Source organism: Neolamprologus multifasciatus, chromosome 1 (genome assembly GCF_963576455.1).
Source record: "Neolamprologus multifasciatus chromosome 1, fNeoMul1.2, whole genome shotgun sequence".
Lineage (NCBI taxonomy): Eukaryota > Metazoa > Chordata > Actinopteri > Cichliformes > Cichlidae > Neolamprologus > Neolamprologus multifasciatus.
Window position 1 is genome coordinate 25199986 of NC_140439.1, and position 26794 is coordinate 25226779.

The 26794-nt window shown below is 42.6% G+C and overlaps 1 protein-coding gene and 1 long non-coding RNA gene across 5 annotated transcripts in view; both read left to right on the top strand.

The window, feature by feature from the left end:
• Positions 1–26730, top strand: LOC146525831 (uncharacterized). The gene is made up of 2 exons (XR_014875164.1): positions 1–13067; positions 13107–26730. It is a non-coding gene; the product is annotated as an uncharacterized LOC146525831 (long non-coding RNA).
• Positions 1–26794, top strand: part of galnt2 (UDP-N-acetyl-alpha-D-galactosamine:polypeptide N-acetylgalactosaminyltransferase 2) — a 68854-nt gene that overhangs the window by 535 nt on the left and 41525 nt on the right. The window lies entirely within an intron of this gene.

Consider the following 26794-nt stretch of genomic DNA (forward strand, 5'->3'; position numbering starts at 1 on the left):
TTTCCTTTCCTCGACTGCTTTTTTGTTGTCCGTGTGGAGGTTTTCTTCCAGGACAAAGCGAAGATGGAGCGCTGTGGTTCGGCGCTGTTGAGCCTCTTTTCTTCCTTTCTGGGGGCTCGGGGGGGTTGCGGCTGCACGATGCGGAGAGGAATTAGATTTTTTTTTAAAGAAAAAAATGGGGAAAAAGGCCTGCTTGTATCAGTGGCGAGGCATTGATTTGGTTGGAGATGAGTGTGGACAAGGGCAGTGGGTAGCGGGGCTGGCTGGCTCGCTCGCTCCCTGGCTTGTCGGCGTACACAGACCTCCCGCTGTGCCGGGGCTCGGAGCGCGTCTGCACCAGGCAGCCCAGCTTACCACTTCACGGTGCCGGTGCCGGCTGATGTGACAGCGGAATCAAGCATGCGGGGTGGGGGGGGGGGGGGGGGGTTGTAATTAATATAAGGCTGCTGGCCTGGCTCGCAGGGCCGGGGGAGGTGGAGGTACCGGTGGTGGTGGGGGTTAGCCTATAGAGCACGTCAGCACAAGCTGCTGCTGCTCCGATAACTAGGCAGAGATCAGGAAGTGTGCAGATTAACGCCGGGTTAAAGCTCTACGTGCACTGTGCTGTCAGGAGGAGATTTTCTTTTAAAGCGGCGTCTTTAAAACACATTTCTTCTTCTGATTTTAGACTTTGCCCCCAGTGCTTGCCCCCAGTGCTGCCTTGTTAAAACATTTTTACACTGAATTAAGCCGATGCAGCGCGGTCTATCAGCCCTGCGGTGAATCTCCAGAGATTTATCTTTATGTGGCTCATATTCTGTCCACCTCTTGCCTATCAGAGAGGGTTAAATATTAGAGTTTGGAGATGAAAGGAGATATTAAATATTCTGACTTTTCTAGTTTAAAAATCTTAAAAGTTCCTCAAAATTCTCTTTTTCACGTCCTGGTCCAGGAATGCTGTCCGGATAAAGTCACTAGATGCTGTGACAGTCCAAACTTCAGCACGTTAATCAATAATGAAAAATAATAATTAGTGGGAAACAAATATGGGAATTTGCTGCTTTCTCCTTTTCCTAACATATTATAAAATGTTTGAGTTCTTGACTTGGGCAACAGCATAAAGATATCACCTCTCCAACTGGCCAGCTCAGGTCTGGTGTTATGGATCGGAAGATTACTTGAGAAATGACCTGCCAGATTAATCAATAGAGAAGATAATTGGTATTGGTATTAATAGAAGCACCTCTCAATATAAGGCAGTGCAAATGAACCCAAACTGCCTCCTCCAAAATGACCACACAGTTGAACTGGCACACTTCTACACACACTTTGACAAAAACCTGAACATTATAACCTCCATTAGAGCAGCTATTAGACTAGATTTTCTATAATAACCTGAAGACATGTAGCTGTCTGTTCTACCGGACAATAAAGGTGAAACATCACAGCTGGTGGGGTGACTCTGTGCATGTTTAGGAGCCATGGATTTCAGTATCTGGCCCGTATATGCAAGCAGTACATAATCCAGGTTAAATAACCTCCAGGTGTTCATGAAGAGTAAGGCACGGCACAGCTAAACTTACACCTATCTTCTGAGATAGATGTGAGACACTGGGTTTTGCCTTGGGAGAGCACCTAGCGTGTGTGTGTGTACCTGTGTGCTAATGTAAGTCAGTGAATTCTGGTGTGTGTGTGTGTGTGTGTGTGTGTGTGTGTGTGTGTGTGTGTGTGTGTGAGAGTGAGTGAGGTGTGGTCTGCATGGGTGGTTGTGTGCACAGTACACTGCCTTTATTACCTCTCCAGGCTGTGTGTGTGAGTATATGTGTGTGAATGTCCTGTGTGTATCCCACCTTTCTCTTGTCTTGTCCTATCTGTCTCTCTGTGTTTGCTTTGCATCAGTCAACCCTAGCAGCACTTTTACTTTTCCATTAGGCTGATAGCTTTCCTCACTCTGTGTGTGTGTGTGTGTGTGTGTGTTTGTGTGTATTTGAAGTTCCTAGAGGGGTCAAAGTAACACTCCACAATAAGCAACTTTCACTGGCGTTGGGTTGCAGGTGGCATTAATATGGATGATGGCCTCCACCTGGTTGGTGCCTTTACACAGAGGGACATTTAATCTGGTTAAAACAAAAGCGGTGCTTCACAGGTGAAGTGTTGTTTTTCCATCGCATCTCCCCCCCCCCCCCCCCCCCCCCTCTGTCTGAGAAAGCGGATGCATTTAACGATCTCTCTCCCCCGCTTTGCTGTCATGGAATAAACTCCATAATAAATGGACTCGACGCTTCATCAAGACTCTCAAAAAATTGACTAAATTTCATGGATGTGCTTTTTGTAACCAACTGAATAACACATTCATAGATTTTACAGTTACCGGCCGGTGTGCAATAATTCCCCAAATCCACAGTTGGGTTTATTAGTGATTTTCGGGCACCGGTTTCAGTCCATTAATGGAGGAAAAGATGGAAAAATCAATTTTCCGCAGATGTAATCAATTATTTCAACTCGGGGCTCTCCTGATGTCAGCATTTGGCTTCACAAAAATGATACTGTAGAGAATTTATCCAAGTTAAACCTTAATATTGTTCATTAACTCTCTTTTTTTAAGATCAGGCTTAAAACTTTCCTTTTTGATAAAGCGTATAGTTAACGTTAGGTCAGGTGACTCTAAATCTTCCCTTAGTTACGCTGCAATAGGCCTAGGCTGCTGGAGCCTTCCCACAATGCAATGTTTCTTTTTCACTCTGTATGTTTATACACCACTTTGCATTTCCACAGTGTGTCTTTTGTCCTGTTGTCCTCCCCTCACCACCAATTGGTCTCGGCAGATGGCCGCCCCACCTTGGTTCTGCTGGAGGTTTCTCCCTGTCAAAAGGGAGTTCTTCCTCCCCACTGTCCCCAAGTGTTGCTGACGGGGGTGGTAATCGTCTGATGGTTGGGGTTTTCTCTTCGGGGGCAGTTCTATGTGTTAATTACTGTGTGATCATGTTTCATATGCAGTAACAATACATTAAATAGAAAGCTGGGACTCTCTTGCCTTCTGGGTCCTCGCTCTTTGTTGTGGTCATTTTTTTTTTTTTTTAGAGAAACACATTTGTCCCTCAAGTTTTTCCACATCTTTGTACATTGCCTCACATCTATTCTGATTTTTGTGAATGTCCCTTGGAATTTGCTGGTACTGTAAATATCTTTTCTTATATATGAGGGATTAATTGCTGTTCTCTACTAATCAATTCAAAAACTGTGGTGAAGAAGTATCCGGAAATGCACAGGAAGAATCGACAGTTTCTGGTGTGGTGCACGTGAGGTTAAGGCGCAGAGTTTCAGAGGGTTTTGCAGTTACAGTGTACCTATGGTGTAAATTTACCACAGAGCTGTAAATCCCCGGTTAAGGCTACTTTGCAATATGCAGAGGCTTGAGGTGACGTTTGTGGAGATTTGGTGACATTTAAATAAAATGAAATAAAATAAAAATAAAATAGAAGAATTGAACTGGGCTTTACAAATTTATACAAAAAAGTAGTTACATTATATGTACATCAATGGCACTTATCTTTTAGTTTCAAATATCATGCAGTACGCAGCTATCGTGACACCTCTAACTTGACATATCTCTTCAGTATTATAGCTTTAATCAGACTAGCATGCTGTAACCCGGAGCCAGCAGCTTCTCATGGTTAAATAAACAAAAGCTAGATGGACACATTGCTAATTAGCATATGATTTTAATGCATTTACCTAAGGCTATTATTCAGCCTATATTTGCTGAAAGGCTGTTTACACCAATACAAAACAGACCCTGTGTTAAACTGTGTATATAACTACAAAGTAGTGCCCCTGAAGGCTGCAGCTATCAAGCCTTCTCCTCATTTCTCCGCCATGGCCATAAAACACTTGTTCTGGTTGGTGTTTGAGTAGACTCATGCAGGGAGTGGCTAAACCTGTATGTCACCTCTTTGTGACATAAGAAGAGACTAATGGAGGTGGCAGCAAATTGCTAACAAGACCATGGATGTTTTCTTAGCTGTGATTTTGAAATTTGTAACTGCTCTTATTAATCAGGATCACATAATTTTTTTTTTGCATTTGAAGTGTGTTTAAAAACACATAAAATGCTTAATAATTATGATCAGAGAGCTCAAAGTGCTGATTGCAAAGTGTTGCCAATTAACCTGCAATCGCTTTATAAAATGTCACAGTGACTTCCTCGGTACCTGCTGGTGTTTCTTTGGGTCACGTTTTTAATTAAATTGAGATAAGGGCAGCCGGCAGATGTCGATGCAGTGTTGAGTGGTGCAGCGTGAGACTTCAGAGCAACCTTTCTAGCTCACAAAAACACAAGATATTTATATGCATCTCACCACCCCCTCTTATTTGTAACACATACTGCTTGCATCCAACAAGCTACACGTTATTGTGTTATTGGTGCTCACAAGCACCTTGAGGTGAATTCAGCATCCTGCCAGCATGAAGAGTAGGACTCGGACTATCATGGCAGCTAATTCAAATGCCCACTCTTGAATAATCTGAAAGACCACGTCTCTGCCAGAAGAATTAGTTCAGCTGGCTTCTTCAGCTCTATCATGATACTGTGGTGTAGATCAAAGCTCTTGGCAAATAGCATTTCCTCTATTATCAGCTGAAAAGTCCCGTATTTGGAAGAATGTGTCTCTTGTCGGCTCGTGTATGACAGTTTAAAGACTTTCTGAGCACAGCATCAGTGCCTGTAAGCTAATATCACGTTGTTGGAGGCAAAAATTAATGTGGCCATCTCTGACAAATTGTCTGCATTATTTGATAGAGCAAAAAAACAAAAACAAACAAACCCCCCCCCCTGAAATCTTACAGTTCCAATAGAAAAACCTTTGTTCCTGTTGTTTTTTGATCAAAGATATTGTGGTCTATCTTAGGGAACATTGATTTTTCTTTTAATATTCAGCCATTAGCGAGTCTGCTTGTATTGAGCCGAGTTGTTTGAAGGGAGAGAGGGAAATACTCGGTGTCATCACAGCTGATTATTATGTCTGAGGCACAGAGCAGAGGAAAAAAAGGGGGGCGTGCATGTGATTCAGGTGTGCACAAACTCCACTTCTATGCGTATGACGTCTTTGTTTTGCAGTGTGTAATCAACATGTCAGAAAAGTGTCAGCACTGAGGAGCTGACAGGAAGCTGCTACGTGCTACCCTCCCATGAACGTTGTACAACCTCATTTGTACTTCAAAAGTATTATCCTGTTATTTCTGGAAAAGTGTAGTAATTTGTGTTATCAGCCTCCTACAGTTGGAAATGAAAAAGAAATCTGCTTTTTCTGTGATAATAACTGTGAAATCTCTCTTCTCCTAGTTTGTAGCATAGCGGGTACTCTTTCCTTTTCCAATACTCACTACAGTATGTACTAAGGCAGGGAACCTCAGGAGTCTCCTAGCAGCTGGATGTGGTACAAACCCTCATATCTGCGAGTGCATTGTTGCACACAGGAGGATAATGTTGCAAACACGAGCCTGCTGCCTCACCAGGATACCCCATTAAAGTCTTCTCTGTTGGACAGACCTAAGAAGGTTTTTCTTCCTGCCAGCTCTCGAGGAGCCAGCTTCTTACCAAGTCTTGTTTTCCTGCTAATCAGTGGGGTGCGAGCAGAGCTAAATGGCTGATAGAGGAGGGTGGCACCGCACTGCAGGAAAAAGCAGCAAACGCAGGCTTTATTAAGGAAGTTATTATCTGTTGGAGAAAAGCTCCAGACAGACGGTAATTGGATTTATCAAAGAGTTGTTCTTAAGATGAAGTCTGTGACACGCACCTATCGAAACAGTTCAACCTGTGTGTCTTAAATTAGTGACAGAACAGGGGAAAAGCAGAAGAGGGACTGTGTGGGAGCAAATCACAAACACATGCTGTAAACAGTAATGCCAGATTCATTCATCCGCACATCGACACAGTTGCTATGGAGCTCGGTTTTTACCCAAAGGTGCATCGGGCCTTGAGATGTGCAGGTAGCCTTTTGGAAAGAGTTATTCCTCCAGCGAACCTAAATGAATTAGCTCAGCGGGGATTGCGGCTGACTGAAAGTTGCAGTCTCTGCTATCTGCAGCTGTAGGCGTTCAGCCTGTGCCTGTCTGTGCCTGTTTCAAACTTCGGCTTTATCAATGCGTCTGTCTCTCATCGAGGGTAGGCTTTGCTTCACTCGCTCTGAGCGCTTTGTTGTTTTTAAAGCGGGAAACGCTAGAAGAAAAAAATGGAGAAGAGGCAAATCACGCTTTCGGCGAGGGCGAAGATGGCGATGATGTTGGATCGCACTTGTGTTTTGTCTTCATATACAGATGAAAGACGCTGACCTCTGCTCCGCTGCGCACGAGCCCGCACCGTCTGCTGAAGACACAACACTGCATGCACACGTAAACAGACCAGCATCTGTAACATAAGATTTAGGGAAATCTGCGTGCACACACGCTGCGTCCCTCATAATAATGATAACGCGTTGGAGTTCCTGCTGCGTTATATAACTGCAATACAATCATCTAGCTTAAAGACCTGTGGCTTTGAAACCACTTGAGGCAGCTCGATATTTTTATAATGCCAAAATACAATGTAATTTCAGCCAGCGTGCAGATCTGTTATTGCTAACTAACTAAATGCAGTTCCATAGAGCAATCGATAAAAGGCTTAAATTAAGCCGGGAATCCCTGGGTACCGAATGCTTTTCAGATATACGGTTTTTGTTTGAAGTATTGAGCTCTCTTTTTAAATAATGATCACTTCTGACAGGTGCTCAAGTGATTCGGGGTGGAAATAGAAACACCAAAGAAGAAGTTGTGTCACTACTGTTTTTTTGTGGGTTTATTTTCCGAGGGAACAGTCAAATACAAACACTCTTTGAACCAAAGCAGTTTTAATGACGTTAAGCTTACACGTTTAGAGTCTCAGGAGAGAAAGTGTTGCTTTAGCAGAACACATCCACAGATACAAGGATGTGAAAATGTATTTGCCCCCTTCCTGATTTCTTAGTGTTGTTACTTTTTATGTGTATTTGTCACACTTACATGTTTCTGAGCAAACAAATGTCAATAGTGGTCAAAGATAACTTGAGTAAATACAGTGTATTTCAGTGCAGTTTTTAAATGATGATTTCATTTATTAAGGGGAAAAAGCTATCCATACCTACCTGTCCCAAGAGCGTTAGATTCACTCCCTGAGAGCTCATTGATGCATCCGAGAGGTCACAAACAGAACCCAGAATAACATTTAAAGAACTGCAGGCCTCACTCGCCACTGTTATGATCAGAGTTCACCATTGAACAATAAAGAGAGAGAGAGAGAGAGAGAACATAAAGGCTTGTCTTACATTTGCCCAAAAACACTTCAAACAAAATGAAGTTTGGTTGAGATGCTTTGGCGTGACCTTAAGCAGGCCGTTCATTCTCAAACCCTCCAGTGTGGCTGAATTAAAAGAATTCTGCAAAGAAGAGTGGGCCAAAATTCTCCACAGTGATGTAAAAAACTCGTTGCCAGTATTCACAAATGCTTGACTGCAGTCGTTGCTGCCAATGGTAGCACAATCGGTTATTAAGTTTAGGAGGCAATTATTTTTTCACACAGGGCCAGGGAGGTTTGCATATTTTCCCCCCTTAATAGATGAAATCATAATTTTAAAAACTGCATTTTATATTTACTTGGGTTTTCTTCATCTAATATGAAAATTAGTTGGATCTCAAACCTTTGAGCTGTGCAGTACACTCTGGTAGCATCTCACTGTGCTTGTAGGCAAATCTGAGTTTGCATTGCAACACGAGGATCCAGAAACTCTGGATCAACTCAAAAACAAAGATGATTTAGCTCCAGCATAGTTGTAGATAGTTATGCATTGATTGTACGGAGAGCTTTGTGGACTGTTACATGCATACTATATCTGTTTAGTGCCATCTGGGCCACATAAAAATATGTGGAACAACCAGTTTGTAGGCTACTTGGCGATCGTGGCTCAAGAGTTGGGAGTTCGAGCCCCGGCTTGGACAGTCTCGGTCGTCGTGTCCTTGGGCAAGACACTTCACCCGTTGCCTAATGGTGGTGGTCAGTGTCCGGCAGCCTCGCCTCTGTCAGTGCGCCCCAGGGTGGCTGTGGCTACAATGTAGCTTGCCATCACCAGTGTGTGAATGTGTGGATGACTGATTGTGTAAAGCGCTTTGGGGTCCTTAGGGACTAGAAAAGCGCTATACAAATACAGGCCATTTGTAATAGAGTAGAGCAAAGTTATAACACACAAAGAGCTGAGGTGAAACTCGGTGTACAAAAAAATGAAAACCGTCCACAGTAGCTACTCTCTGTGCTGTTCATGATGTTTTTAGGATCTCAGATGTTCTTTCACGCTTCACCCTCTGCTCTCACTGCCTTTCCTGTTCCGGCCCACTCTTCAACCAATCAGCATTTGACCCACGCATCCACACTGAGCTAAGTGCTTCTGGTTCTTTAAAGAACTGAACACAAGCACCCCTGTATTCCTTCACCCTGTGTAGCTAAGTACCTACACAAACAGACACCATGAATCCAGCATAACACATCAAATGTTTCCAGAAACACATTTCGGTGTGACCGTATGACACCACTGTGCGTCCTGAGTTTGAACCTGGGCCATTCTGGGTGGAGTTTGCACGCTCTTCTCAGGAAATCTGGTTTTTCTCTGTCCATTGAAAAAACACATTAGATTAATGTTCCCCATTTTGGAGCAGGAAAAATGTGATTTGAAGTTAAACTTCCCGTTTAAATAAACGGAAAACTACTTTTCTAATGAGGTGGAAAGTTTGTAAATAATAAGGTACTCAATTTGGGCCAGCAATGAAATTTAGGAACAGGCAGCCCTCTTCAAGCATTTGTCCAATCAGGTGAAACTGCCTGTTTGTGTGTGTAGATGATGGAGAGCACTTATAATCATCTGTTGTGATGCTATCTAGTGGCACGCCTGTGAAGTGTTGAATGATGGGAAACATCTTTGTTCAAAAATAGGCGGATACACCTGTCACGGCTGTTTTATCTTGCCTATTTATCCTTAAGTGATAAGTATAAAACATGCCACAGAAAGGCGTGAGCAGCTGGACTTTTAGTTGAGCCTCACTGAACCAGGTCCACTGTCTGTATTATTTTGCCACTTCTTAGAAGCTCCACCACCTGGAGTTACTAGACTGGAGTTTACATTAGCTTCCGCTCGTTAAACACAGTTAAAAAAAAAAAAAACTACGCCTCCCTTAGATAAATACTCAAAGTCTGACAAACACACAAAGCTCCCAACAGCTTTCTTTGGAAACTTCTCATAAACCTTTTGCAGCATTCACCACAGCAACAGTTGCTCTTTCTGTCAAAAAATAAATAAATAAATGCCCACGGCTGTGTTTATATTTATTTCTTACAGTACGCTACATTTACCGTCTGACAGTTTATTTGTGTGTCTGATTTCTGATTGTGTAATTCCACTCAAATATTTCCGAATCATATTGCTGAAGCATTCAGTAAGATTTCAACTTACCGATCGCTGCTGACTGCCAGTTATACATGGAGTCAAGTAAACTGTGGTTTTCATTTCCCAAAAGCCCCGAGCCAGCATAAATTATTATTTGAAGTTGCACATGTGCCGCGTGAGAATGGAAACTCCTGATAGGCGTAGCATTCGTAAAGAACGAGCTTAAATCCTTCCCAAAGGACAAAGAAAAGGGAGTGATTATGGAGAGATGGAAGAAGAAGACTGATGATACAAGTGGAAAAGCAGCTTTTATTTTATCCCACTCAGAAGGGGTTAGTCATGACGTGTAAACTCTGAAAGCCTGACTAAAGACTGCAGGGAACAGCCAGACAGCTGTGGTGATACAAGGAGAAAAAGTGATGGCCATCAAAAAAAGTGAAAAAGCTTTCTTAACAGCACTGCAGTGGCAAAGCAGTTTATATCTGTCGATTTAAAGTGGTTATTCGTCTGTTGGCAGATAGCTTCATTACAACCTGATCTGTGGTATAAGGTCTGTTTTCATCTTTTTGTATTGCCCCCCTCGGTGATTAGTAGGGTCCTGTGGTTCAGCACAACAGCATGTTGCATCTGCGTGTGTGCTCCAAAACTGGATTGTTTTCTCCTTATGATGATTTTCTTTTCGCTGGCAGACAACGAGCTTTTACGGAAAAGTTGAAAGGAATGAAGATATCCATTGTTCGGGGGACCAACTCTGAGACGAGAGCTTTTCAAAGAGCTGGTTTTTATTTGAACATCAAGAGAAAAGAGAGCAGCTCCCCCCCCCCCCTTACCCCCCCTCCTCTTTTATTCAGTATGTCACAGAGAGATTGAAGCTGTGTCACAACATTAAGTTGATGTTTTCAGGACCGCAAGTCTTTAATGTGTAATCTGGTTGTCTGGCTATGCTATCCAAACAGGCCTGATGTGGAGCTCAGACGATCATGCCATTTAGCCTTTGCCCATATTTTTGTGTCAGAGATATTCAAATATATTTTACAGGTATTACATAAATGGAAATGTAACAAAATGAAAAACCCTTTATGGCATTTTAGCTGCTGCACTGGACTGTAATAATGTTTTAATGATGCTCCGTGTTTATATTTTTGCATAAATTTGCAGAGTAAACGATCTGGACTCAGATCATCTGTAAGCTTTCTGATGTTTCTGTTTTAATGTTGCTGCTCTTTAACCCTGTTGAATTAAATGCCTTCCGTTCCTGGATTCAAACTGAGACGCTGCCCGAGCGAAGCGCGCTACCGTTTCTTTTTGATATGTTTAGTTTGACTTCTCAACCTGTAATTGCCTTTTTAAGAGTAAAGAACTTCCGTCTATGATCTTATCCGTAAATTCATTCATGTATGCATCTCTGACATATATAAAAATTGAAGGAAATAGAAGAAAAACTGCGTTCTTATCAGGGACGTGTGTGTCAGGTTTGTAGATTAGATTTTAGTTTTGGGGTTTGGGCTACTTTTATTGTAGCCATCCAGCTCTTCCTCATCTGTAAGCGTTTACAGTAGATGTGTGCGGTTTGAGGTCTGTCACATTTGGGCAACAGGATCCCGATGCTGCCATCGTTCCTCAGCCCCAAATGAGCTGCAGGCAACTTCTTCTTTTTTTTTTCTTTTTCAAATATTTGGGGAACATCTGGAAAACTAATATCACAGTTATTATAACAGTAAATTAATTTTGTTTAAAGACTGCTGACATGGAGATTAAAAATCCAATTTGATGCAAGAAATACTGTCTCCAATTAAGATCAGATGTTTTTTATGCCGTTAATTAATAATGATGCTAAAATGTATTATTGCCCAATGATGCATTGACCTCAGTGAAACACAGAGAAGCGGTGAGAGAGAGTCAGTGGATAGCTGTGGTTTATCGTGACGAGAGGCCTCATGGTGGGGTCAAAAGCGGGACTGACTATGCAGGGCCTCATTGGTGGGTGGGGCCATTGCAGGCCTGGAATGAAAAGTTTGTTTTTATTTACATTTTCTTCTTATTTATTTTTCCAAGTAATTATTGAGAAATAAACCATCTAAATAAATCAGTCCAGCGTCTGAACTTTGATCCCCAAAACTAGTGAAGGCTGTCTGATGGTACTTTCACCCCTTACGAACGATGCACAATGGTTTAGTCTACCTAGATGATGAGTCATGTAAGTGACTTTTAATGTGCATCTCATCATAAAGGGAAGACAGAAAGGCGACTGAGAGAAAGCAAACTGGGATGTCAGCTGCTAACAACTGCTTTCAAAAGCAAGAAGAGAAAACCACAATTGGCAGATTAAGAAGGGTTTAGCTACCATCAGTTGTTAAAGGATGTGAGCCAATGAGGATGTGGCACTTTATCTATCAAAATCAATAGCACAGCTTTACACTGTGACCCTGTTACAAGCATGACTCTTAATATCAGAAAAGTCAGAGAGTGAAGCAGCAAGTCACTCGCCCGATCATGTGACACGAGGTGAGCTGATATTACAGTAAATAAAAGTTAGTCCAAGCAGTCGTTTGTACTAGAAGATTAAAGTGAAATTATAGCAACACTAACATAAAGTTGCTTTAATCTTTTTTGCATATTGGACCAGTGAGGCTGTGGGCATTTTGAGGAAGCCGATGCAGTAAAAATAATGTAGGAAGTCACTTAAATGTCAATAATGATTTGGTTCTAATGAGACAGCCAACACGCCAGCATACCTGTGTACACTATAGCTGTCATTTTCAGGTATTACTAATCTATCTATTCATTTCCTGCTCCTTTCCTTGGGTTGGATTTCCGGAGGCAGCAGTCTTAGTAAGGAAACCCAGATCTCCCTTGCTCTGGGAACCTCCTCCAGCTCTTCCAGGGCGGGGACACTGAAGGATATCAAAGCCAGCCAAGAGATATAATCTCATGTGTGTTCTGGGCCTCTTCCCAGTAGGACAAGCCCAGACTCCATCATTCAGGAGATGCCCAAACCACCTCACCGTGCTCTTTTTGATGTGGAGGAGTAGCGGCTCTACTCTGAGTCTCTCTCCTCATTCTTTAAGTACTACCCCGAGCTCATTACCACAGAGTAAGAAAGTGACACTTTCACTTTCATGCTTGGATCTTTCTTTACGACTACAGATCGGTACGACACCCACATCGCTGCTGATCCTGCACAATTCTGTCTGTCAGTCTCCCGCTCCACTCTCCCCTCAGTCGTGAGCAAGACCTCCATGGAGGTTTCTGCACCTCATCTTAGACTCGGGAGTGCATACTCCACCCTTTTCTACCTGCAAACCATGGCCTCAGAATTTTAGGTGCTAACTGACACTTTACCACCCCAGTGAGAACCTGGAGATCACCATGTGACGGTGCCAAAAAGAACCACATCAAAAGCAGAGATCAGAAGTCATCAAAGAGGACACCAAGAACATTAGACTACAGTATATGATATCTGTAAGTTTTTGGTTCAGTAACATCCCAACAACACTAGAAAAATGGTCTTTTATCATAAACTTAATTCAATTAATGCATTTTAATAAACTCTTAACACATTATTTTCATTTATTATGGAATACACTGATGAGCTGGTTTACCTCTGATGTGCTGTAGCACCAAAAAGCCTGAAACCACATTAGGGTGCTAATGTCAATCCTGTATCCTTCACCCTTGTAGAAGTCTCTTTCTAGCAGTTAGTGAGCAAGAAGATGTGATTGAGTCTGATGGAAGTGAAAAGACGAAGGAAAATGAAGGATCTCCTGAGGGTGACGGGAAAGAAGACTTTTATTCAGTGCACTGTGTGAACACTTTGTTACGAGCTGCTCTAACAAACCTTGCAGGTTGTTGTATACAGATGTCAGCCCAATTATTTCTTCATTAAAAGAAAGAAAGAAAGAAGTGACCGAGACCCGGACGATACCTTGAAGAGCAGAGAGGCTCCTCCTGCGCTGAAACTGATTTTTGAAATGGACCGAGTGTCCAAATAATGTCTGGCCACCTGCCAAAGTGGTGGGTAGAGAGATTTTTTTTATAACAGAGCTTTGTAGGAGGTGTTAATTTCTCACTCTGCATCACATTATGGCCATTTAATAATCAACTGGCATTTGTTTTAGCTGTACTCACTTAAAATATTGTTCTCTTAAAAGTGCTCACGGTGCACTCTGGCCCTCAGATGTTGCATTAATTGATTTTTCTTGTTTTAATCTGCATTTTATTTATGCTTTTACTCTTTTACTGCTGTCTTCAGTTTTAGGGTCTTTACCTTTACACTGTAAAGCACATTGAGAGGCGACTGTGATTTGGTGCTATATGAAAAAAATTGAACTGAAAAGATATGTTTGAATGAATGAGGCTGTCTTTCGTGTTGCACACGAGGAAGGAAATACAGACACGACCGGTTTCCTAACTGTGGATGAGAATAGGGTGCAGCTGCTTGTGCAGCTTGCAGGTAGATTACAGCACTTTGTCAGAAGTGCTGCTGCTGCTGCTTCTCATCACCTCTCCACCCTCGTGGCCCTGTCTGAGAGGCTGAAGTGAACACACTGCTGAACAGAGACGCTTATAAAAAAGGTTCCGCTATAAAGTTCGCTGTGTTATTGGCCAATAGTAGAAGGTTGTAAAGTGTCTTTTTGCAGTATGTTGAAATGGGCTTCAGGAAGCAGAGGTGCTGACTCGGCTCTACCAGCTCCTTCTCACTGCTCTTAACCAGAATAACAGATGTTAACGACTGTCGGAAAGATTTTTCCTGCTGTCCAAAATTAAATTCCTGTATTTACATCATGTTAGAATCGAATACGTTCATACATAAAGAGTCTTAAAGCAGTTTTCGGGCGAAATGACAAGGGTGCGTTAGTAGATGTTTGTTTTTACGATGTATTACGCAATCTGATTTTTATTTTTTCTTTCATAAAATAATATTACCACTCATCCGTAGTCAAGTGTCTGTATCTGAGCTGGATAATCCAGGCTCCCAAAGTAAAACAGTGAAAAGGGAGCTCAAAAGTAGCAAGAATAGGAGTTATCCCTTTAAGTGGTTAAAAATCTGAAGTCTGAAAATCACATCATTTAAAAAATAAAAAGCCCACAGAGACAGCGGTGCTAGTCGGGTGTTTAAAAACAGACCGTACGGCATGCTCCTCTGGTGATGCATACCTTGGTCGGCGGTCCCGTAAAAATAGCTGCATTTAACATAACGCTGAAGTATGCCTCTGTTTTAACACAAACCCTCAATTTTAACACAAACTCTGTCCAAAGTTCATGCCAGCAGAGGTTTATATGTAACAGCTTCTCCCTCTAGTTCTGCTGACTTAGGACTGTGGAACCTGTGCCAATCGTAACTGTGTGTTCATGCGCAGTGATTCATGGTAGGAAATTCTTTGTTGCTGCAAATAAGCTGCTGTATCCGTCAGGTCCAGTCAGGAATATGAGCATTGCTGGAAAACATTGTAGTTGAGTGGCAAACACTAAACCTGAAGAATCCCCCCCCCCCTTTACAAAAGCAGACGCTTCAGCTTGGACTGAATACATTAAACTGTGTGTAATGTGCACAGTAGCATTACTGCCTAGTTCAAGGGTCATACTGTATCAAACAAGGCTAAGTTCGCATTGCTGCATTAATACGGTGCAATGTATAGAATGACACTGTAGTTCTTCAGCTCAGTGTCACACAGTATTCTCCAATCGTTATCTTTTTAATTGTGGTTCTCAGCTGAAGGACACTTTGCGTCATATCATGACATTTGAAGTTTTTAGCTTTAGCTTTTATGCCTTTTTCTTTTTTCCTTTTAATAAATTTTGTCCACCGTGAAGAAATCAGTTTTATCCTCTTTCAACTCTTGGTGCTCATTTTAAACTTGTTGAAATAATGAGCTCTGTACATTTTGTAATCCTGTGAAGCAGAAGCTCAGGCTTCAGACTCGTCTAAACGCTTTCTTTTTCTCCTCCTCTCTCTGCAGCATGGCATATAGAGGTGATATACTTATTAAGTTTTATAATAAGTGTTATATACTTAATAAGTATATCACCTCGGAACCTATTCATGCAGGTCTAATGACCAGTCAGTGACTCCCTGCTAACCTCTGCTCGTTAGGGAAGATTGTGAATTCCCTAAGTAACTGGGAAGTAATTGCTGGTACCCTTTTGCAACCAGTTTCATCCAGTGACAAACCAATGCCGGTCTCCAGCCCTGTGTGGCTGGGGTTGTGGAGTAAATTTCAATTTGATTGCCAGCAACCAATTGTCAACTAATCAGGGAATAAACATTTCTTCTTTGCGACTGGAGGTTTTCAGGGCGGTCACAGACTAGTCTGTGTGACTGAGATATCAGGCAAGAATGCAGGCCCAAAGGAGGATCGCCTTAATGGAGCTAAAATAGCTAGTTTTAGACAGTGGATAAACTCTGGGGCTCTACAAAAGCCCAGTAAAAGATAAATGAAGATTATTTTTAATTGAATTAATCAAACCTGCTCTACTAGAGTCCAGAATTTAAAAATATGATTGAATGTGGGCTTAAGTGATTGAAGTCATTCGCCGAATCCCACTCATGACTTTTTATATATTTATCTTAAAATTTTATGGGTGAAAATGAATTGAAACCAACCTGCCAAGCTAATTAATTTCAGCCATCAACAATGGATTTACTGTAAATCCTCCACAGTTGTCACGGAGGACTGAGGTGGCTAAAGGAGAGCCAGTAATCAGCAGATTGGTGGTTCAGTCCCTGTCTGCACCAGCTTCCGTGCCGAAGTGTCACTGAGAACTCCAAACTTCCCCCATGTATCGCTCTGTGTCACAGACAGTGTATGAATGTGTGTGTAAATGTGTCAGTGTGGATTGCAGCGTGAAGCTCCTCGAGTGGCGCAAAAGTCTAGACAAGCACTATTGTGATGCCAGCCCATTTACTGTTTATCAGTGTAAACTGACTCTGTGTGTGTGTGAGAAGGGTGAACTGTGCAGGCTGAGCAATAATGAGAAATACAGACAGAATTGTTCTTATCACAATTTAGAGGTAATTTGTAATACTTTCAGCAGTCAATGTTTCCTTTATCCTGTAAATTTGCAGGCTGAGCTTTGAAACATTCTCACAAAGGTGTGTGTGTGTGTGTGTGTGTGTGTGTGTGTGTGTGTGTGTGCGTGTGTGCGTGCGTGTTGTCCTGACTCGGGCCATATTTCACTTTCCCTCCAACAAGCCATATGGGAGTGTATTCATTTCCCTCGGCCTCTAACACCCTCCATTTCTCTCCTTCTCCATCATTTCTTTTCCCCTCAAGATTATTTGCTCTTTGTGATTCTGCGTTCTCACTCTTATCTGTCCGTACGCATGCTTTCTTTCTCGTGCCATTTGTTTTCGTTTTTTATTTATTTAGTTTGGTTGTTCTTTTGAAGTATGCCAGAATTTCAGTAAGTCACCCTGGGAGTCAATTAGACAGCACGATACAATGTTTCAAGCATGCAGAGACCCACCATAAGCAGGCTTGTGACCCACTTTGGGGCCTTAACCCAGAGCTTTGGAAACCACAGTAACAAAATACCCCGAGCTCTTGGGCCAGCAGGCATTGTGCCTCTCTGTGCGTTTCTGCCTTAAAAGGTAGGTTTGATTTATCTGTGCTTTCAGCTCAGTGGGGGTGGAGCAGACGTGATTATGTCAGACCCCATCAAGAGTGGCTAAGAATAGCTGAAGCCATCTCACACCTTAGCTTAGGTTTAAAATGGATTGTTTAATGCCATCTCACTCGCATGTTATGAAGCTCTGGAGTGTAATGTCATGTTTGAGACGAGGCCAAATGTGCTGTTAGAGCTGCAGGTAGCTGCCTGACGCCAAGCTCTGGGAAGCGGTTTGAATACTTGTTTTTCGGGTGGTGTCCTCGTTGAAGCTGCGTCTGCGTCATCCTCTTTCCATGGATACGTGGACTGTTTCCTTACAGCAGCATCCACCTTTTGTCCGTCAGCTTTGATTGCTCCCGATACACACGTCTCACCTGTCAGCTATTAACAACACGGCAGATGCGGAGTGAGTGACGTTCTCGAGGGCCAGAGTTCACCGTCCCACCCTGCCAGTGAATGATTCACTCACGGGCACGAGGATCTGCGGCCGTAAAGAGCCGGCAGCGAAGTCTGCGTGCGCAGATACTGTTAGCTGACTGATTAAAATGTATGAGCACAGCAAAATGGAATTATAGTTTCAAAACTCAAATGGAAGGATTGAGATAAATTGTGGCACCCGAGAATTTTTTTTTTTTACTCTGGCTTTCTATTGTTGGCAGATCACTGAGGTCTCACACAGCAGCACACTAGAAATGAAATTAAACTTGTTATTGCTCTGCTGTTGGATCTTGGTGTTGAAAGTAAAATGTCTGTACGCTCGCTGACACTGAATTATTTAACTTGTAGCTGAACTTAGACTGTCGACCCTTCCCGTGTAGATGCAGTACTGTTTTCTCCCACATCTTCATGGATTCTTGCTAGAAAGGAATGAATGAATAGCCTTTATTGAATGAATAGCCTTTATTGAATGAATAGCCTTTATTGTTATTGTACAAGGTACAACGAAATTGGAGTGCCACTCCCTTGGTGCAGAATGCAATAATAAATATAAATATAAAATATAAAAAGTACAATAAAACAACCGAAGTACTCAAACAATAATAAGTACGATATATACAGAATAGCAACATTCATGCTATAGTATGAATAGCAGCATAATATAGTGACAGTGGCAAGTATGATATAGTTAAGCAGGCTCAATTGTTTTGTGCTTATTTACTACGGTGATAGCTCTGGGAAAGAAGCTATCCCTGAATCTGTTTGTCCTGGTTTTATGTGACCTGTACCGTCGGCCTAACGGTAATAGTTCAAACAGTTGATTACTGGGGTGAGAGTAGTCCTTAATGATATTGCCAGCTCTGCTGAGGTACCGAGAGTTTGCAATGGCCTCCAGGCTGGGCAGAGAGCAGCCAGTGATCTTCTGGGCTGTGTTGATGACCCTCTGCAGTACTTTCCTGTCTGCAACTGAGCACCCTGCATACCATGTTGTTATGCCATACGTTAGGATGCTCTCTATGGTGGCTCTATAGAATGTCACCAGCAGCCTCTCCTCCAGGTTATTCCTCCTGAGCACTCTCAAAAAGTGAAGACGCTGCTGGGCCTTTTTTACCACCGCCGTGGTATTTGCAGTCCAGGAGAGCACAGCAAACAACATTACGTGGCCAAGTCCAGAATCCTCCCACGGTCTTCAACTTACCAGAGTTCTGAATAAAAGCTGGGCTAATTCATGTCATAATAAATCGATATATTTGCCACCATACAGCAATCTCTGCTGTGTAAACATGATTGGTGCATGTTTTTCAGTTTGGATCATCAATGCGGGTCACGGTAAAGTGTCTGGCTATGCAGATTGAAGTATGTTGCAAATACAGCCTACGTGCTCCAGCAAAGTGCTTCACAAGTCAACAGTGACCACAGTGATGATTGTATGTGCAGATCAAATGCTGATTGGCTGAAAAGTGGGTTTGCACAGGAACGAGAATGATAGAGGAGTTCACCATGAAGAGGGAGAAGCGCGAAAAATTCACCGAAGATAAAAAAAAGGGAGCAAAAGGAGGCACGAGGAGCTCAGTTCTCTCACTTCAGTACAAAGAAGTTCTTTGTCTGTTATGACTTTGGGCAGGAACTGAAAATAAGGACCAACAACAGCACAAACATAAAAGGGAAGCCATTTAAAAAGCCTGCAGGTTGTTTTTTAAATGCATTGCCTCCTGGTGAAACGAACAATAACAAACAACATGTTAGATGATGGTCTGCAAAGCTGCGTGTAGGCTCTGCTTCGAACCGACGCACAACCTTGCTGGCCTATTTAGGTCAAAGAGATGGGACAATTGACATCTCTGCAGTTAAGCAGGACTGCTGACTTCCTATGAGCCTGGCTGCAAGCGTGGCCTCGTCATAGGTCCCAAAGTTTTGTTTAGTCATGAAAGGTGATCGAGCCTTTGCAGGTTGTGCTCTGCGATGGTGAAACTCACAGATGGGCAAACTCTGTAGCCTGTTTAAGATTTCTTCTTAAAACCGATTTTTATTGTGTTTCTTTTCATGACATCTAATGTTTTTAATCTGCCTCTTGGTATTGTGTGTGCTGTTTTTAATTCCCTTTTAATATATTCAAATTTTTTAACTTTTTTTTTTGTAGCATTTAAGCTTTGTTTGGAAAAGTGCTACATGAATACAAATAAAGGAAAGGTAAAATGTGATGTAATGGGTGTGATCGGCTCATTTGGTGCGGTTGTTTCCCTTCAGTGACTTTTCTGCTTCCAACATTTTTCCAATCAACTGGAAGAGAGCGGATCAATCCAAAGAAAGAAGGAAAGAAAACTCCGCTGCCAACTAGTATTTTTGGGCCCAAAATTGCAGAGCAGCGCAGGCACACCACGCACACGCATAAATGCCGGCTAAGGCATCGACTGCTTGCGTAGGCGACTTTGTAGGATCTATAGAGCCAACACGGAAGAATAAATGAAGCTCGACAGGATTCTTTGAGTTCTATTTTATAATGTCTTTGCTGATGATCAGTTGATGGTGAAGTGGTTTTAGGGTTGTTGAGCAAAGCCTTGATTAGTTTTGTTGGTCATGCTGGGAGTTATTGTCGTAACTGGTTGGTTGTACTGTTAGATAGTCCATCCATTCGCTTCCACTTATCCTTTTCAGGGTCGCGGGGGGCGCTGGAGCCTATCCCAGCTGTCATAGGGCGAGAGGCGGGGTACACCCTGGACAGGTCGCCAGTCTGTCACAGGGCTAACACACAGGGACAGACAACCATTCGCACTCACATTCATTCGCACATTCACACCTAGTGACAATTTGGATTATCCAATTAACCTATCCCCACAAGCTGCATGTCTTTGGACGGTGGGAGGAAGCTGGAGTACCCGGAGGGAACCCACGCAAACACGGGGAGAACATGCAAACTCCACACAGAAAGATCCCGACCTGATGTTGGAATTGAACTCGGGACCTTCTTGCTGTGCGGCAACAGTGCTAACCACCGTGCTGCCCAAATATCAATTTATATGATCTTTAAAAAAGAAACAACTCAGCTCAAGGGCAGTTTTAAGCTGTTTAACCTATTTACACACATAAGAAGGGATGATGAGCACTCTTCCACGAGTCCTCCGGCAAATTTTCATAATAACTGAACCAAAGTGTGAACAATACACTCTCAAAGCAGAACAACCCCCATAAACCCCCACAGCAGGTCATATAAACGGTTTGATAAATGTCTGTAATAAGTCACAGTCCGGTTACTAAAACTATAGGTCATCACTCAAAATGAGACACATAAATGTCCTCGGGGAGAGCCGCACGATCAGAGCAGCAATTTGTTTCAAAGAAGGGAAAAAAAAAGTTTGTGTGTGTGCCAGAAAAAGCTACAGAACAAGAGCTGGGTGTGTAATTAGCCTTCATTAAAGGCCTTACATCTGTTCCCCTTCTGTAACTCCAGCCTGTTGAACTTGTCGGTACAGTTTTACGGTAACACAAGCCGGAGCTGTGTCACGATCCTGCCGCGTTTAGGACTTGCACAGAAACGTGACGTGCATACATCAAAGAGGTCACATCAGGGCTACATGTGTCAGTGACACAGATAGAAGAAGACATGTGTCACATTATACACGAAAACTAGAACAGACACATGGAACAGGGCGGCATGATTACACACTTTACGAGGAAGTTTCACCAACAATTTTACATTAGCTATGCCGAGGGTTTTACTGGTTAATGGCACAGATTTATAAACTCACCAGTTACTTTATTCAACAGTTACACCTGTTTGAGTACTTATAAATGGAAGCAAATCATACGGCAGCAATTTGGGTCAACACAACCTTCTGAAGTGTGATTTAAGTGTGGCTGTCGGTGGAAGATGGGCAAGTCTGAGTATTTTACTGACATTTTCCTCACAAAATCATCTATTAGATGAACTATAGCAGTTTACTGGGTCAAAATGCTTTATTGACGTCAGAGTAAAAGGGCAAGAGCAAAAAAGAGGCAAACAGATAACCGCTCATTACTAACAGACAACATGTCAAACCTTGAAGCAGATGGCCTACAAACCACAGAAGACCACACCAGGTTTCAGGAAACTGAGGCTACAGATATAGGAATAGTGTAATGCTGTCACGTCAATATGGGCTAAAATCAGAGGACTGTTCCCAGCACCAAGTTGAATCACGAAGAGTTTAGCATCACAGATGAGCGGAAGATGAAACAGATTCAAGTTGTGTTAATAGTCAAAAATCATACATCCAACAAGAGCTTTTAAGTCTTCTGCCTAAAAGGAGCATCTTAACTTCAATTAATACATCGATGTAAGAGAAAACCTGCTTTAAAAAGCTGATCACTGAGTATAGGATGTAATAGAACATACAGACGGTAAAGAGTAATGTGCACACCTCTATGCTCGCAGTAGATGTGGCAGCATAGCCTTATAGAGGGACCTGATGTTGCTTTACTTTGTCCTAAACTTGCACACTGAACAACATACACACACTCTTTATGTGCCGCTTTTTCTAACATCCATATGTAAGCCACATCCACAAAAAGCACACCTTTCCCTTCTGACTTTAAGCGCAAACTTTTCTCCTTGTATGGCAAAGGAAATATTTATAGACTTAAAGCTCCTTCTTGTTCCCTTACACACACACACACACACACACACACACACACACACACACACTCCTATGGTATGAGGTAACGTGCGATATCAGTTGCTATCAGCAACGTAAACCACGGATTGCTCGAACATACTTTGAGGATCTTAATTCTTCCAAAATTGTAAATTCTTCCAAAATTACTTTGACAGTAAAATTCTGCATTTTGTGCTGCAATATATCTTTAAAAAACACGCCAGGGGCTGCAGTTTTCACTGATTTCTCATAATGAACATGGTAATGAAGGGCAGATTTGCTTAACGCAATCTGAAACCCTTTTTGGTGGCAGTAATCACAGACCTCCACTGGTGGTAGAGTAGGAACAATCAATTACTGTTAGGAGGGAGAAGAAGAAGGAGGAGGAGGAGGGGTCATAAAAGACACGATGGAGGAAGAGGGGGGCGGTGAATGGAAAGAAAAGAGAGGAAACAAGTAGTTGATGAAAGAGTTACTACAAGTGAGCTGGGGATTTTAACATCCCCACCCGCTGCACCCAACCACTCTGACCTACTCCCCCCCCCCCCCCCCCCCCCCTGCTGAAACACACTCAGATGATTCAGCACTTCACTCCATCTCCCTCCCCGCCTCATCTTTCACCCTCACGCTTGACATTTCTCTCCTTCTCCTTCTCCCTCTCGCTGTCTTTGTTTTTTTTTTTTGCTTCCTGTCTTTCGGTGTCTCCAGCAGCACCTTCCCTTTTTTCTGAAAATTGAACCTGAACTCACCCATTATCGGGAGTCATTTGTTTCAACTCCTACCAACTAACAGCGGGGGGAATAAGCAGCTTTCACAACGCTGGATAATCACTGCCGCCATGTAGAAATGTGACATTTTGAAAAGATTTCATGGCTTGGAAGAGAACATTTTGTTTTCAGACTGGTGATTGTGTGTGTCTGTGTTTTATTTATTTAATTTTGGCGTTTTGCCTCTATTGTACAGCACAGAGAGAGCGAGGCAGAGGCAGCAAGGTGCTGAGAGAAGGGAGCAAAGGAAAACCAGAGAGGGCTCAAACCCGGGGCAGGTATTCTACACGTCGAGCCACAGAGCCACCTGAGTTTCTGCTTCTGGCCGTGTAATGTCATAAAGTCGAGGTTGTTATGACTTGAGTGCTGCTCGGTCAGCAGACAAAGGATAGATGGTGCAGGGATATAAACCACATGGTTGTACAGGATGCCGCGGTTTGTTTGCATCCCCAGCCTTTTGTTTTTCAGCCCCAGCTGCTTCTGTCAGTGAGTGTCAATCACCTCTCCAGCTTTCTTTTATGTCTTCTTTCTCACCTTATCTCGCTCTCACCTTTTTTTTATCCCACCCTTTTCATGTCCCGCTGTTATCCTGGACAGACGCACACAAGGTCCAGTCTCTGACCCCTCAAACACAATATAAAAAGACTGTGTGTGCGTGTGTGTCTTAAAAGATAAAAGGTACAACAGTAGATTTAAAGAACACCCAAAGTCAAAGAAAGTTGTCAAAGGACTCTTTGCAGTCCTGTTCAAACTAACGCCTGAGTTATCCATAAGCAGGAAATCTAATTAATTCATTTTTTGATTATTATTTTTTAAATTTAGGTGTAATGTATGATGTTACCAGAAACTCCTTTTAAACCTACATTGTAACCTTGCACCCAATCTCATGCACACAGTCCACATCGGGTCGACGCAGCCCGTCACAAGTTGAATGGCGTGGAAGGATGCAGTGAACAGTTGAGAGGGGTTTCCAGTTATGTTGGAAGTTAGGACGTAGATTTCCTACGAAGTGGAAATCAAGGTTCAGCACACCCTTACTGCTTCCGTAGGAACTAAAAGGCCACGGAGCCTTGTTGCTAGCTTTCTAGCCATACAATTTAAAAAAAGACTTCTTCAGCTGTATCGCCACGTGTCCAGAAGCTAAAGCTTGTCCAGAAATGGATCATGGAACAGGACAGTGATAACAGCACAGCGGGGACTCTAAAGAATCAAGATGTTTCAATGGCCCAGCTGAACTGCAGAGCTCTACGATATGGACCTTAAAAGAGCTGTATGTAAATGAATGCCCGCAAACCCACAGAGAACTGAAGCAACACCATTAAGAAGACATTTCAGCCCAGACACTGACACTGAGTGGACAGTTGCTTTTCCTATGAAGTGTTTCACAAACTGGCCTCACTGATTATTTTTTGGCTACATGTTCCCTTCCCGAGCGAGCTTCACGTGCCTACTTTTTGAAATCCTCCTCCAGAGCCGCCTCCTATATAAGATTTTAGTCATAGATGGATAGATAATGACTCTTTCGGTATATTGATTTCCATTAGTACCTCTGGCAACAGAAGTACGCAGCATACCTCAGAGACGCCTTGATCAGGTTTATGCATATTAAATATTTGATTATTGTCTGAGGTGCTAGCAGTCTATCATATACGGCACAGAAAAATCAATGAATCCTAGAAACAGAAATGTTTGGCACATGCGTTTTCACAATAAGTGTGACTATCAAATTGTTTCAGCTTTAGTGAAGAAAGACTTCACTTGTTTGGCACGGTCGGCAGGAGTTTCTTACTTTCCTCTCCAGGGTTTGTTGAGCTGCAGCTGTGGTAAATCGCAGCAGCAGGAAGCTTAAATGCTTAAAACTCGATTTTTTTCCCCTCGGGCAAAGATGTTCCACATGGTGGACATTTTCTCAGCACTGGAAGTGTGGTGGTAATTTGTTTTCTAATAAATGACAAACAGCGGGTGGTGCACAATTTTGTACCTTTCCAGTAAACACTCTTTTGTTAGAGCAACAGGTTTTCAGTAGACCGTGTGCGTACGGGCTCTTTTAATCCCTTCCTAGATGCTGTGGCATTAATGTGGGGAGTTTTCACCTGTTCTGAAATTTGCTTCTGGGCGGCAGAAGTGACCTGCCGTGGCTGCTGCTGAAAACTGAGGAGCTGATGAGAATTCTTTAGATTTTTTTTCTTTGTGTGTGTGTGTGTGTGTTTGTGTGAATGTGCATCTTTCCTTGCATGTTTGTGTGTGTGTGTGTGTGTGTGTGTGTGTGTGTGTAGGATGCAGATGGGGTTTTGGGAAGGAAGCCAGCAAACACAATTGGTCCATTGAGCTGTCTTCCCTGAGTCTCTCTCATTCTCTCTCATATGTAGACACACACAACCACGCGCACACACACCCTGGTGAGACTTGTCACAGTTTGCACTGAGCAGTCTGAATTCTGAGCCGACTGAAGTCAAAGAGGCTTCAGGGTTGTCTTGTGGTTTTTACAGAGAGCACTGCTGCTTTTTTTTTGTTTGTTTCTTTGTTGTTTTTTTTAACATATTATTCTGCCCACCCCGCTCTCTCCTTTCTCTTACAGAGCATTTTTTTTTATTCAGGTGACAAAAGTTAGGACATTATTACAGTTACAACAAAATGGGCTCACCCTGCGTTTGAAGTTAAGCAATCATTTCCTAGAGCCATGAATCAGCAGGGGTGTGTGTGTGTCTGTGTTTATGTGTGTGTGTGTGTGTGTGAGAGAGAGTGACACTTGTGATCCTTGTGTGCTGTTTTCGATAACTTTTTCCCTCAGTCATGCCTTATTAAACATCAGGGAGTCGGGCAGAGGGGAAGCAGAAGCACTTTTTTGGGGAATGAATTCAAGCTTCTCTCTGTTGGAGAACTGATTGAAAGTTTGGGTATATTCATACATCAGAAAACTAGTTTATTGATTTGCTTGGGGCAGCACGGTGGTTGCCTCACAGCAAGAAGGTCCCGAGTTCAATTCCACCATCAGGCCAGCAGGGTCTTTCTGTGTGGAGTTTGCATGTTCTCCTCCGTGGGTTCCCTCCAGCTTCCTCCCACAGTCCAAAGACATGCACTTTGTGGGGATAGGTTAATTGAAAAATCTAAATTGCCCATAGGTGTGAATGCGGGAGTGAATGTGCGAATGGTTTTCTGTCCCTGTGTGTTAGCCCTGCGACGGACTGGCGACCTGTCCAGGGTGTACCCCGCCTCTCGCCCTATGACAGCTGGGATAGGCTCCAGCACCCCCCACGACCCTGAAAAGGATAAGCGGAAGCGAATGGATGGATGATTTGCTTGGACTTGACAAGGCCGAGTTATGTGACAACTCACAGTAGTACAATAATGGGTGAATTATTAACAGGAAAAAGAAACAAAGTAACCAACATGGCCAAGATTACATTGATTAATGAGGTTCTGAATGTTCAATTAATTGCCCAGCCCTACTTTTCCCCTGTTTTTTTTTTTTTTTTTTTTATGTGCTTTTGTAATCAATCAAAGTGTCTACATATTTATTATTCATTGCCTAATTTCCTTATCTTATTAACAGCCTTGGATAGGGTATAATGCTGCAAGAAGGTGGAGATAAAGTGGCTAACTGCTACCAGGTGTCAGACCAATAAACCGCATGAAATGCTGTGTAATTACATAGTTATAGAAATAGATGAAACATTGAAAGACAAAGATGACTCCATCACACCCATCAGAAGGTTTTGTGTGAGACTCATTTAAGTAATAAATTGACACGATGTGAATTGTTCCAGTTTAAGCTAGCATGCCCCCAGCCTACTAGGACTATTTGTAGTGAGAAAAGATCAGTTTGGGGTGATATTTGAAAAATATTAGATTTTTTTTTTTTTTTTTTTTTTTTTTAAGGTATACAGCACAAAACAGTATACTGTGAGTACTGTTGCAGTGGTAGATG